The sequence below is a fragment of the Mandrillus leucophaeus genome, unplaced genomic scaffold (assembly GCF_000951045.1).
Source record: "Mandrillus leucophaeus isolate KB7577 unplaced genomic scaffold, Mleu.le_1.0 Scaffold412, whole genome shotgun sequence".
In the NCBI taxonomy this organism is placed as follows: domain Eukaryota; kingdom Metazoa; phylum Chordata; class Mammalia; order Primates; family Cercopithecidae; genus Mandrillus; species Mandrillus leucophaeus.
The window spans coordinates 1,116,206-1,130,161 of NW_012104388.1; positions in this window are offsets into that span (position 1 = coordinate 1,116,206).

Consider the following 13,956-nt stretch of genomic DNA (forward strand, 5'->3'; position numbering starts at 1 on the left):
CATGAGAGACGGTGGCGTGTGCTGGAGCCTGAAGGTCTGATCAAGATCAGCTTTGCCACTTCTTGATTATGTGGTCCTGGGCCAGCTTCCTCACACGTGTGAGCAAGCACTAATTGAATGGTTACAGGTCAAGGACTGTGCAATACACAGGAGAGAGAGAAATGAAAGACAAAGTGCCTTCCCACAAGCTGCAAAGATCCCACAGCCTAGTGGAGAAAGCATAGAAACAACAATTGCTGTGTAGTGTGGTGGAGGCCTGTGATAGAGATGTCATGGATGCACAGTGAAGGGTCTGAGTCCAGCTGTTGGTGGAAGGGGCAGCAGTCAGGGAAGGCTTTCCAGAGGAAATGACACAACAGCCAGGTCTAGAGTTATGAATTAAGCATTTGGAGAAGAGGAGAAAGGGATTATCTGGCACAGAGCACAAAATATGCAAAGTCAAGAAATGGCAGGGGGCTCCGTGTCAGTTTGAAAAATCTGGCACAAAGAGTTCATGTGGGAGAATGGTCGGAGACGATGCTGGAATGCGAGGTAAGAGGCCTGTGTTCTGCAACAGGGCGTTTGATTTTTACCCCATAGATCATGGGGAGCAAATGAAAGATTTAAAAACAGAAGTAGCCTGATCAGATACGCATTTTGGAATGCTCACTCTAAGAAACAGAAAGCAGTAAAGGGAGTTAAAATGCATTCATTTAACAAATATTTAGTGGCATCTTCTGTGTGCCTGGCACACATTTGGCAGGCAGGGTTTCTGCCAACCAGACCATGCAGTCTAGTTTAGAGACAAGAGGAAGACTTGGAGGCCAATATAAGGCAGTGTGAATGAAAAGAAGAATATTAATTTGAGAAATATTTCGAAGACAGAATTAATAGGACTCAGTGACAGCTTAGCTGAGTAAGGGGAGAAGGGACAAGAAGAGATCTTGGATGACATCCATGTTTCTAACTTGGGCAATTGGGTGTCCAATGATGACATCCATACAGTGTTTCTTAACAGAAGTGCCAGTAGCATTTTTGACAGGACAATTCTTTGTGTATGGGACTCTCTTGTGCATTTTTTAATGTTTGACATCCTTGGCTACAATCCACTTAAATGCCAATAGTATTGCCTGGTCATTGCAACATCAACGACCCCCACCCCCCTCCACACCCCCAATACACATATTTCCAAATACCTCCTGAGAGCCAGAAAAAAGAAGGAAGAATGGATTGAGGTTGGGCGGATAAATCAAACCAGTTTAGGGTGTGTTGAATTTGCAGTTCTAATCAAAGCCTTCCATATCTGTGGAGCATCCAGTATGTGCCATCACCTTCCCCTGCTTATTACCAGCAGGATGTAGGCAAGTGGAGGTGTCAACTTCCTACTCTAGGGATACTGGTACTGCCCTCACTTACAGACCCACCTGCCCAGTCAGTGCAGAATTCAGCTTCTCCCATCAAAACATATTTTTTAAGCAATTACAATTTTCCTTCTTACTACTTCCTTCTCCACATTCTGACAATACCAACATTCCAGAAGTTGTCCAGGGCTACGAAGAGCTGTGGTCCAGCATTGCATCTGGCATGCTAAGGAGATATATCAAAGGCAGGCTCACTCTCAATCTAAGCATTTTCAATCTCCAACCTAACTTGGTTCCACAGCTCAGCTCGGTTCACCATAAACTTCTTTCTTCTGATAACCCATTCAAATGCCCTTGAGCTTGTTCTCACTGTTTCCTTTACACATGATCTGATATTTCCCTCTGGATCTGGCATTAGAGCTATAAGAAAGAGGTGCTCCCACATCCCACTGCAATCTCTATAGGACTCTCTTCATTAACTGATGAAGCCAGTGGCGTGAATGTAATTGCCCAGAGTACATGTGTTATGTAAATGGTCCAAGGACAGAACTTTGTGAACACCAACACTGAAGAAAGGAACAGTGGTTTAGGTACCCACAGAAGATGCAAGAAGCAAGAGGAGGCACAGAACAGAAGGAAAACCAGGAGGAGCTACAAAGGAAAATATCTCATGAAGAAAGGACTGATTCAGCATTAAATATGAAAGGAAAGTCGAATACGATAAAAACTAAAAAGAGTATTCTGAATTCAGCAATGGAGAAAAAATTAGTATCTTTGGTTTACCAGTTGAGATAAACAGATTATGTTTCATTAACAAATGATTCCACATACCAACAGCTCGTGATATCAGAGGCTTATTTTTTGCTCTCATTATGCGTCCACTGTGGATTATTGGCTAGTGATCTGTTCAGGTCCTTTTCACTCTAAGATCCAGGCAGAAAGGATAGCCTCCATCTAGAAGGAAAAGATCAACGGAGGAATCATGCAATGAATCTAGAGCGTCTGCTTGGAAACGTGGCAAACATAACTTTTACTCACATTTTATTGCCTTCATCTAGAAGGAAAAGATCAGTGGAGAAATCATGCAATGGATCTTAAGGCTTCTGCTTGGAAATGTGGCAAACTTGACTTTTACTCACATTTTATTGGCCAAGGCAAGTCATATAGCCAAGCTTGATGTCAATGAACAAGGATAATCAGAAAGTTGTCTGGTAGGAAGGAGCTGATAAAAAGAAGTTCCACAGGGAGTGACAGAAAACATTTGTGCACAATAACACAGTCCCCACGCTAGGCAAAAGACATGGTGTATGTAAAAATTACTATGAAGATGTAATTCATTATGGCTTTAGCCCTAATTTACCCAATGCAGAGCTATTATTATCATTATTAACCTTCTGTGTCTCCATGATGTCATTCCCATATTTAAGAGCCATTGCTCCCTCTATTTTGTTCAACTCAGACTCGAGGCTTTTTTTGCTTTCAGCTCCTACCATCCCTCTTCCCACCCACAAAGCTACTCGTACCACTCTCTATCTCAAGGGACTTTCTTTTTCCCCCCAGTCTCTGTCCCTCAGCTCCTTATGAGCCCACCTCAAAGCCTCTCTGCAGAAAGGCATCTTAGATTAAACCAACTCAGCCCTAACAAACTCCTCTGTTGTACAGTATGTCTTGTATTATTTGTTCCCAACACAATGTGGTATGTAAATGCCTGGTGGTGGTTTCAAATGTGAATGTGTGTATAAAATGTTTTGGGAAGCCCGAGATTGAGGTGCGGGAGAGGGGTGAGTGGGAGAATGTGGGTTCTGGGCTGGTTACCCTCTGCGTTTCTCTCTAAATCTGTTCTCCATCATTCCCTGCCTTGTTCTGTGTCCCAGGAGGCTGACTGCCATAGATGGTAAAAGCAGAATTCCTTGCCGTCTGGTTACCAGTGGGTTCAGCCAATGGGAGACACCAATATGAAGACTGGAAGATCAGAGAGGAACAAGGGTATTAATGCTTTCCCACACCCAACACCCCCTGCTCTGACCCTGGCAGTGGCCAGATGCTGTGGATTGAGCTCCTGTCAGGCAACCTCTCTTCCACTACTCAAGCTCCAGTGGTGCTATTCATGTCTCTTTTTCTTCAAGCTAGGTCATGGTCTTTTATATTGCAAATTCCATAACTGAAATCTGCGAGGAGGGCCAACCCCTTCCACTCCTACCCACAACTTTCATACACTTTAAGGCATTTTGTTTGTCACTTTTCACGTATGCTTCCCTCTGGGTCCTTATATTCTTCTCTTTAAGGTCAAGTCATCTAGCTGTGTTGAGAGTCTAGCACAAGGCCTCTCTGATGGCTAAACAAGAACCCTACCCCCCAAAGGACAGATGCCTGACTGGAGTGATGGCTCATGTGGCCTAGAGAATTTGTATTTCTAAAAAGCCATTGACCTGAATCTAACTATATAAACAAGCATTCATAAAATCACGATACAGAAGACTTAGTAATTCCTGTAAAGTTATCTAGCCTTAATAAAAGTGGAAAACAACATGGTGACCATTCCTAGATGATCATGCTAAAGCTTTAAAAATCAAATTGAACAAAGTACATAAAACTCCCAAAGAAATGACAGGTTTAGAAGTCTTCAGAGGTCACCTCAATTTCCTCATGCTCCGGTAATTCCACTTTGGAAGAAAGTAGGGTACAAATTAGTCAACATGTGGTCATGGAAGTTATCTAAGGCCTTGCCACTCAAAGTGGCCTACAGACCAGCAACACCAGCATACCCAGGAGCTTGTCGGAAATGCAGACTCTGAGATGCTCCAAGACTTGTTGGATCAGAATCTGCATATTAATCTAATAGGATTACCAGGTGATTCCTTTGCCCGTTGACACTGGAGAAGCACTGGTCTAAGAGAGTTCTCAAACTATCCGGGATGAAGAAGCAGTTGTTGTTTTCCTTTTCATTTTGTTTTGTTTCTTTTGGTTGCCCCTCGCCCAGTCTGTTGTGCACTGATACCTTAGAGAATGTAATAAAAATGAATTACTAGAATAATGAAAAAAGAGATTTACAAAATACAAAGTCAAACGTTTTATTAGTAGAGTCAAACGACATATAATTATGCTATCAAATTGTTATAGAAGTATTTTAATGCATGCAGTCTGTTTCTCTAGATTCCTCATCATTGACCAATATCAGGTCACAGATGGGCAGCAGACTATGGATCACACTGAGTAGTGCTGCTCTAAGTTATTGCCATTTTACAGGCAATCAACAGAGGAAACCAAAGCCTAGACAAATGATATACCCGAGGTGACAAAGCTGGTTCATAGGAGAGCCAGAATTCAGACTTATATCTCCCAAACTGTTTCCAACAGACCATATTAATCCTAATGAAACTTTTAAACATTTATTGAACGCTTGATTTGAGCCAGGTACAGTGTTTTACAAGGATTATCTTGTAGTTACCCCCATTCTTGTGAAGCTGATGCTGTCAATGCCCTCATTTTACAGTTGAGAAACCTGAGGGTTAGAGAGGTTAATACCTTGCACAAGTTTCCATGACTAAGTGGTGAAGATGAAATTTGAACCCAAGTTTAACCACAATTAAAGAAAACGTGCTTGGATTAGGCAGGGTTCTCCAGAGAAACAGAACCAATAGGATATATATTTGTCTGTCTATCTATCTATCTATCTGAGAGTTTGTTTATTTATTTATTTTGAAACAGAATCTTGCTCTGTGGCCCAGATTGGAATACAGTGGCATGAACTCAGCTCACTGCAACGTCTGCCTCCTGGGTTCAAGTGATTCTTGTGCCTCAGCCTCCCAAGTAGCTGGGACTACATGCCTCCACCACCACGCCTGGCTAATATTTGTATTTTTAGTAGAGATGGGGTTTCACTGTGTTGGCCAGCCTGGTTTCAAACTCCTGACCTCAAGTGATCCACCCACCTCGGCCTCCCAAAGTGCTGGGATTACAGGCATGAGTCTCCCTGCCTGGTTGAGAGATTCACTATAAGGAATTTGCTCTAGTGATTATGGAGGAGAACAAGTCTTAAGGTAAAGAGCATAAATCAGCAAGCTGGAGACCCAGGAGAGCTGATGAGTTATTTCTAGTTTGAAGGCCAGCAGACTCAAGGACCAGGAAGAGCTAATGTTTCAATCTGAGTCTGAAAGTAGGAAAAATGTTGCTATCCCAGTTTGAAGGTAGTCAAGCATGAAGAATTCTCTCTTACTTGGAGAAGGGTCAGCCTTTTTGTTCTCCTCAGGCCTTCAGCTGATCAAATACGACCCACCCTCATGAGGGAGAGCAATCTGCTTTATTCTATCCACTGATTTAAATGTTAATCTTATCCAAAAACAGCCTCACAGAAACACCCAGAATAAAGTATGACCAAACATCAGGGCCACCTGTGGCCCAATCAAGTTAATACATAAGATTCAGCATCACAGTACTTAACCACTATCTTACTCTGCCTCCCCTCTCCACTTTTTTCATGAATTATTAATTATAGCAACAAATGCATCAGTTATACAGTACTTATAGGCTTGGACTTGCAGGCAATTCTACTTCACATGAAAATAATATGCTGGCCCAGTATCCCTAGGGGCGTCTGGAATTTTAATTGAGAAATCTGTAGGGCTTTTGGATATATTCAAACATCATTGTGTCTGTTACTGGTGCATTACTGACAGTGAAATCCAGTGCCTGAAGCCACCTTCTCTTCTCTTAGTTCACATTCCCCAGCTGTGGTCTGCATGCCTGGTGAGTGCTCAGTAAGTGAGACTTACTGCCTGGCACACTCTTAAAAACAGCCCTTGAGAACCAGATTCAGGGTTGACTCTCAAGTGTTGCATTACATAAAGACCCAATTCCTGAGGCAGAGTTTTGGGTGTTTCAAGGGTACTCAAGGACCTTGGCATCACATCACATTTCTTTGAGGATTTAGGAGCTCTGGGGTGCTCCTGCTTAAAGGAAAGGCCTGGACTGGACCCACATGATTTGGAGTATAAAAGGGAATGGACAGAGGAAGGCAGGTACTATGTTTCTCTCTCTGTCTCTATCTCTCTTTGCTTCTTTCTCTCTTCCTTTCCTTCCTTCCTTCCTTCCTTCCTTCCTTCCTTCCTTCCTTTCTTTCTTTCTTTCTTTTTCTTTCTTTTTCTTTTTCTTTCTTTCTTTCTTTCTTTCTCTTTCTTTCTTTCTTTATTTCTTTCTCTCTTTCGCAAACACACACACACACACACACACACATCCATAGATCACCAATTTTTATTTAGCCTAGTGCTTCCCATGTGATATGATTTGGATCTGTGTCCCTGCCCAAATCTCATATCAAATTGTAATTCCCAATGCTGGAGGTGGGACCTGATGGAAGGTGATTGGATCATGGGGATGGTTTCTTATGGTTTAACACCATCCCCCTTGGTGCTGTCATCATGATAGGGAATTCTTGTGAGATCTGGTTGTTTAAAAGTGTGTGGAACTTCCTCCCTCTCTCTTGCTCCTGCTCCAGCCATGTAAGACATGCCTGCTTCCCCTTCACCTTCTGCCATGATTGTAAATTTCTTGAGGCCTCTCCAGAAGCAGAAGTCACCAGGCTTCCTATACAGCCTGCATAAATGTGAGCCAATTAAACATCTTTTCTTTGTAAATTATCCAGTCTCAGGTATTTCTTTATAGCAGTGCAGGAATGGACTAAAACATCAGGTAGTCACAGATCAGTGAATCCCAGCTCTTTCCACTTATGAAGAACCGTTTAAAGGCACAGATTCTGGTGGCGGACGATGAATCCCACTGAAAAGGCCTTGCTTTAGCTGCTTTCTCTGCCTAGAATCCTCCCCCACTGATACCCGCTTGGCCAATTTCCCCACCTCTTTGAAGTGTTCATTCAAATCTCTCCTCCTCAATCTAAATAGCTGAATTAGTTTCCTAGAGCTGCTGAAACAAATCTGTGGATTAAAACAACAGAAATTTATGCTATTACACTTCTAAGGGCCAGAAGTTGAAAACCAAGATGTGAACAGGACCATGCTCTCTCTGAAGACTCCAAGGGACTCTCCTTACTTGACTCTTCCTAGATTTGGGTGGTTGCTGTCAATCCTTGGCATTCCTTGGCTTGTAGATACATCCCTCCAATCTCTGTCTCTGTATTCATGTGCCATTCTCCCTGTTTATCTGTTTTCTCTTCCTAGAAGGACACCACTCATTGTGTTAGATTCCCAATCCATTATGACTTTAAATTAAATCATTATATCTACAGACTTTATTTACAAATAAGATCAAATTTTGAGGTTCTGGGTTAACATGAATTTGGGGGTGAACAGGAAACCTTCCCTCTGGCTTCCAAAAATTCATCTCTATCTCATGTGAAAAATGCATTCACCAAATCCAACATCTCCCAAATTCTTAACCCATTGTAGCATTAGCTCCAAGCCCCAAATCTCATCTAGGTACAGTCAATTCAAAAAGTTCCAAATCTCATCTACTAAATCATTTAAATCATGTATGGGCGAGACCCTGAGTATGGTTTGTCCTGGGAAAAAAATTATCTCCATTTGTGAGCCTGTAAAAATCTAAAAAACAAGTTACTTGCTTACAAAACACAATAGCGAGGCATAAATAGGACAGATATTCCCATTTCTAAAAGGGACAAAATAGAAGAATAAAGGGGTTAGTGATCTAAGGCATACTTGCAACCAGGCAGGGCAAATTCCATCAGGTTTCCAGGTCTGAGAATAATTCTCTTTGGCTCATTGCTCTGACTCTAGGCCTGCTGGGGCAGCCCCACCCTTTGGGTTCTTTGTGGCAGTCCTGCCCTTTGGGCCCCTGACTCCGCCCTCAAAGTCATTCTTTCTTCATTTCATCTCATCTCTATTTCATTCAAGACCAGCAGAGTTTCTTCTACTCTCAAAACTCATAGCAGTCTTCCCTGGATGTCAAGGGGATCTGTGCCATTAGACGCTAGGGTTTTTTACAGATCCTTCCTAGATTACTCAATCTGTATTCTTGGTTTCTGCTGAGATGGTTGATTGGATCTGTGAGTCACACACCTAATCTCCTTAGCAAATAGTTGTTCAACCACATCCTCAGCCTTGTTACCAGATAGATGTAGAATTTCTCAAATCATCAAATGCTAGTTCTTTTTTGCCTAACAGTTTATTCCTCAACTTATATTTTTCTTCTCACAACTTACTATAAGTAGCAAAGAGAAGCCAGGCTGTACCTTCCATACTTTGCTTGGGAATGTCCTCAGCTAAATATCCAAGTTCATCATTTACAAGTTTTACTTTCTACTCGAAAGTTGACCACAGATGAGTCAAGTTTTCTGCTACTTTATAACAGGGAGTACTTTTCCTTCAGTGTGCAATAACATATTTCTCATTTCCATCTGGACATAATTGAAGCACTTTTAACTTTAATATCTGTAGCAACATTCTGTTCATTAGAATATACGTAATTTCTGTAAGATAATAGAAGTTTTCTCTATAATTCTCCTTACTTCTTTTTGAGTCCTCACCAGAATTCCCTTCATTGGTATTTCTGTCAACAATATCTTCAGGCAATCTAGGCTTTTTCCATCATGCACCTCAAAATTCTTCCAGCCTCTATCATTACCCAATTTCAAAGCCACTCTCACATTTTTAGGCATTTATTATAGCAGCACCCCACTCTTGGTACCAAAATCTATATTGGTCAAGGTTCTCTAGAGATTTGTTTTAAGGAACTGGGAAGCTTGCATATCCAAAATCCATAGAGCAGGCTAGTAAGCTGGAAGCTTATGCAGAAGTTAATGTTACTGTCTTGCCTTAAGTACAAAATTTGTAGAGCAAGCCCACAGGCTAGAAACTCAGGCAGGAATTATGTCTGTGATCTTCAGGCATAATTTCTTCTTTTCTGGAAACCTCAGTTTTGAAGGCTCTTAAGACTTTGAACTGATCGGGTGAGGTCCACCTACATTATCAAGGGTAATCTTTACTTAAAGTCAACCATAGTAGATTTTAATCACAAAATGCCTTCAAAGGAATACCTAAATTAGTGCTTGGTTAAATAACTGATGCTATAGAGTATCCAAATTGACACAAAACTAACCATTACAACTGCTGACCGACATCCCACCCCTCCCTTGCACTCCTATTCTCCTACCTTGACCTTTATTTATTTTTTGCCACAGCACTTAATATCTTCTAATGTATCCTAAAATTTACTTGTTTATTATGCTAATTACTGTATCCTTCTTCCTTGAATTTATGAAAATAAGGAATCTTTTCTAGTCTTTCACTGATATATTCCAAACACCTAGAATAGTGTCCAGCACTCAATAAGTACATGTTGAATGAATGAATTCAGACTGTGGAACTAACTGGAAAGTTACCATCATTGGATGAATTATTTAACTCCACTGAACAATTAAAATCAAATAAGCAAACAAGAATCTACCTCCTAAGGTTGTCATAAAGATTAAACAAAATAATGTTTATAAAGGTCCAGGCACACACACGATGGGCATCTACTTCAAACTCTATCCCTCCTTCACTGTCAAATACTTTGCCACACAACTGTAAGGCCCTGCCTGTCTGAGCAGTAGGATAACACTTGGCCTCACAGTTGGATGGTAGGGCTTCCAAACTCACATGGTCAGGGTAATTAGCATCACATCCAAAGCCTCCTCTCCTTCATTCAGGGTGAGCAAGGGCTTATTTCATGTGTGATCTAAGCAAAGAAAGAGAAATCATTAGAGTGAAGTCAAGGAGAGCTTCCCAGGCTGGTCCAGTCTGCACAATGCTAGTTCCAGCATGTTTGAACAGCATTTTGAGAATTCCCTCTCCACCCAAACCCACAGGCAGATTCACATGTCTGGGTATGGGGACGTAGGTGAATGCTGAGAAACTGCCGAGGGCTACCGAGTATCCCCAGTTCAATGGTTCTCAACTTTGACTGCTCTTTACTATCATCTGGGGAGCCGTTAAAATTTCTGATGTCCAGGCTGTAAGTAAATCAGAATCTCTCGGTGTGGGATCCAGGCATCAGTGCTTTTTAAAGCTTCCTGGAGATTCCAACGTGCGGTTGAGATTCAGAACTACACCCTTAAAGGCTCTAGGTCGCACTTAAACCAATGTTTCTAAAACTTTCACATGCATATGAGCCAACTGGGGATCTTGCTAATGGTGCGGACTCTGCTTCAGTAGCTTTGGTGCTGAGATTCTGCATTTCTAAGAAGCTCCCAGGCAGACACTGAGGCTGCTAGTCAGCAATTACATTTTCAGTAGCAAGACTCTACTAATTTCTTATCCAAAAGAGGCCCTGAAGGTTTGGGTAGTTTTAAAACTAATACAGGAGTTGGTATTGAATCTAGAGAGTGTAGTGTAGGATGGCTACAAAACTCACAAAGAAATAGGTTTTTCTACAAACCTTTTGTTGTTGCTTTTTTTATTTTTGTTTTTGCTTTTGTGAGATAGGGTCTTGTTCTGTTGCCCAGGCTGGAGTACAATGGTGCAATCAGGCTCACTGCAGCCTGGAACTCCTGGACTCAAGCAATCCTCCCACCTCATCCTCCTGAGTGGCTAGGACTATAGGTATGCAACCACCAGCTAATTTATTTATTTATGTATTTACTTATTTATTGAGACAGGGTCTCACTCTGTCACCCAGGCTGGAGTGCAGTGGCGTGATCTTGGCTCACTGCAACCTCCACCTCCCAGGTTCAAGTGATTCTCATGCCCCAGCCTCCTGAGTAGCTGGGAGTAGCTGGGACTACAGGTGCGTGCCACCACACCTGGCTAAATTTTTGTATTTTTTGGTAGAGATAGGGTTTAATCATGTTGGCCAGGCTGATCTCTAACTCCTGGGCTCAAGTGATCCTCCTGTCTTGACCTCCCAAAATGTTGGAATTACGGGCATGAGCCACCATGCCTGGCCCCTAAAAGCTTTCTTAAGCTGTACCTGTGGCCTGAGGTATGCAAGCTGGCGTAGCTAGAGCAGTATATGGTGGTGATAAAGAAATGTGATTTCTGGGGGTAAATTGAGCAGATTCAAACCCTGGTTCCACCCAGCCCCACCCGTTAATTTCTTTATGCCTCAATTTCTCCATCTGTAAAATGGGGATGTTAACCATGTCTACCTCATAGTCTTGTTATAAAAATCAAATGACCTAATACAGTTAAAGCACCTAGAATAGTGTCTGGAAAATAGTAAGCTATTTCATCAGTTGTTAACTATTGTAATTGTTAGAGTTAGGTTTTAGGGTCAAGACAGACATGGGTTCGAATCTCAGCTTAGCCACATAGCAACTATGCAAGACTGATCAGGGGATTTGACCCCTCTAAGCCTTGGTTTTGTCATCTGTGAATGCCTAGTCTACCGACTTGCCGAAATGGTCAAAATAAGTGTAAAGCATATGGTGCACAGTAGGCATCTAAATGGTACTTAATGAAGAGTCATATTCAGGCTAGACTTCTTCAGGTGCCAGGAGTGTTGCTTCTTGCTGACTATGTGACTGAAAGCAGGGTCACTACCTCTCTAAGTCTCTGTTTCTGCATCAGTGAAGTAAGCGATGACAGCAGTGTGGTTGGGAGGAAAAATAAGGTATATGAAAGTGCTTTATAAACTGTAAAGCTATAAAAGCACATATAGGTTTAACAGTGTAAAGATATTTCTTTGTGCCCCATTGATGGAAAATGGAAAGTGAGACTATTTTTTGTGCTGACCGTTGTGGGACTGACAAACACTTTCCCAAAGATTTTCTTTCAGTGAAGTGGGAAGTTAACTCAGGTAACATCTCACTTTGTATTCAAGCCTGGTTACACTTTGAAAAAAAATGTCATCGCTCGTTTTAAAAAAAAAAAAGCATTACAGTGGCTTCTCTGCAAATAAAGTTTGCTTCCATCTCACCCTCTTTTCTTTTATAGATTTTGGTGGCACCCCTGAGCCAAGACCTCTTCAAGCACATCACAATAAGTCCATTAAAAGGGGATGGGGAAAGGCTGTGTGCCTAATGGGTCTCTTAAAGCAAAATTGGATAATGCACTCCAGAGGGAGCCCCTCGAGGGGGTGAGGTGGCACCCAGCAGTGCCGGGCCACTTGTCTCAGCTAATAAAATTCCCCCTAGCAGCCGCTCTACGTGCCCAGCCCCTAAGTGCCATCTGGCACCCACATCTTGAGATCTGCCGCTTCTGTGTGTGATCCAGACAGCTACAGCTCACTTCCATGTGGCAACACAAGTGTATTGACATTTATCATTGGCTTCCACTTTCCAGAGCAGAGAGAGACAGGCCTGGCAGACACAGAGGATGTACATCTCTGTGGTATCACACCCAGCAGCTGACATGGGGGATTACTTTTCTATTCTGTCACCATTTGGCACAGACGCCTCTACTCAGTGCTAATGACAATCACTAGCTTGTGCTTTGAACAAGGAGAGGAGAGAGAGTTACTCCAAAATCTGTGCTCCATGCAAGCTCTTCTCTCTAGGACAAGATTATGCAACTTTTGCAGATGCAATTCACATTTCAAAAAAAAGAGAAGGAATATATATCCATATGTTTCTGTTAAAAATACTGTGGCATTATTTGAGCATGTATCTGTGCATTTGTCAGCATGTTCACATATGCATGTGTATGTGGATAAACAGCATATAAAAATACAGGTTATTTTCCCACAAACTGTTTCCTAATGTTGCACTAAGCAGCACACTTACTTTTCCATTATTAGGATTCAGACATTTGTTTCCTGATCCCCACCAAAGAACTAAAAATCTTCTAGAAAGCCAAAACATTTTCCTTTCTGTTTAAACTCATTATAGTTCCACTAACAAGAGTCTCAAATGAGCCCTGAGCAAAAGAGAAAACATGACTCAACTTTTAGAGCCCCTGAAAATGCTATGTAAACCAGAACGTTCCCAAACATTGCCTCGTTTCTGCAGGTGTTACCCCATTCTTCCTAGTCATTTTTTTTTTTTTTTTTTTTAGCCACAAGCCATTGTTTTAAGGGTGAGCTCATGGTCAAAACAATGCATCTTACATAACTGTGGCTATCAAAAAAATCTCTCACCCATGTTATCAGGCATTCTCATTTATGGTGAGCTCACAGTCAAATAATCAGCCTTAAAACCAGCCAGTGAATCATACTGCCATGGTGGCAGGAAGATGACGACAGCCTCGATGTTTTGAATTCTCCAGAGAGGAGACCAAGGAGGAAATGCTGGTTGGTGAACAAATGTTTATGAGGGAAAACAAAAAGACCTTACCAGGAAGGAATAACGAACATAGGCTACTATTATGCCAAGTGTGTTACCATGAACCGTGGAGTAGTTCAATAAATATTATCTGAGTTGAATTGAAAGATCTCTATCAGCCTGAACAAAGGCAAAGACAGAACTCAAATTCTATTAAGGATATGCATTTGCAAGGAAAGGATAATGAGGCAGAAGAATTCTACTCGAATGCACTTGACTTTGGATTGACCTTCCTGTCCACAGGTATTGAGGAGGAGCTGACAAGAAAGTTCCCTGAAATAAGAAGATAAAGGATCATGGAAACTAAGAGCCAGAAGTAAGAAAGATGAGCTGCCTTGAGTCCAGGGATATGAGTAACTCCAAAGACAAGAAAAATGACTCCTCATCCAGGACTTTTGACTTAAA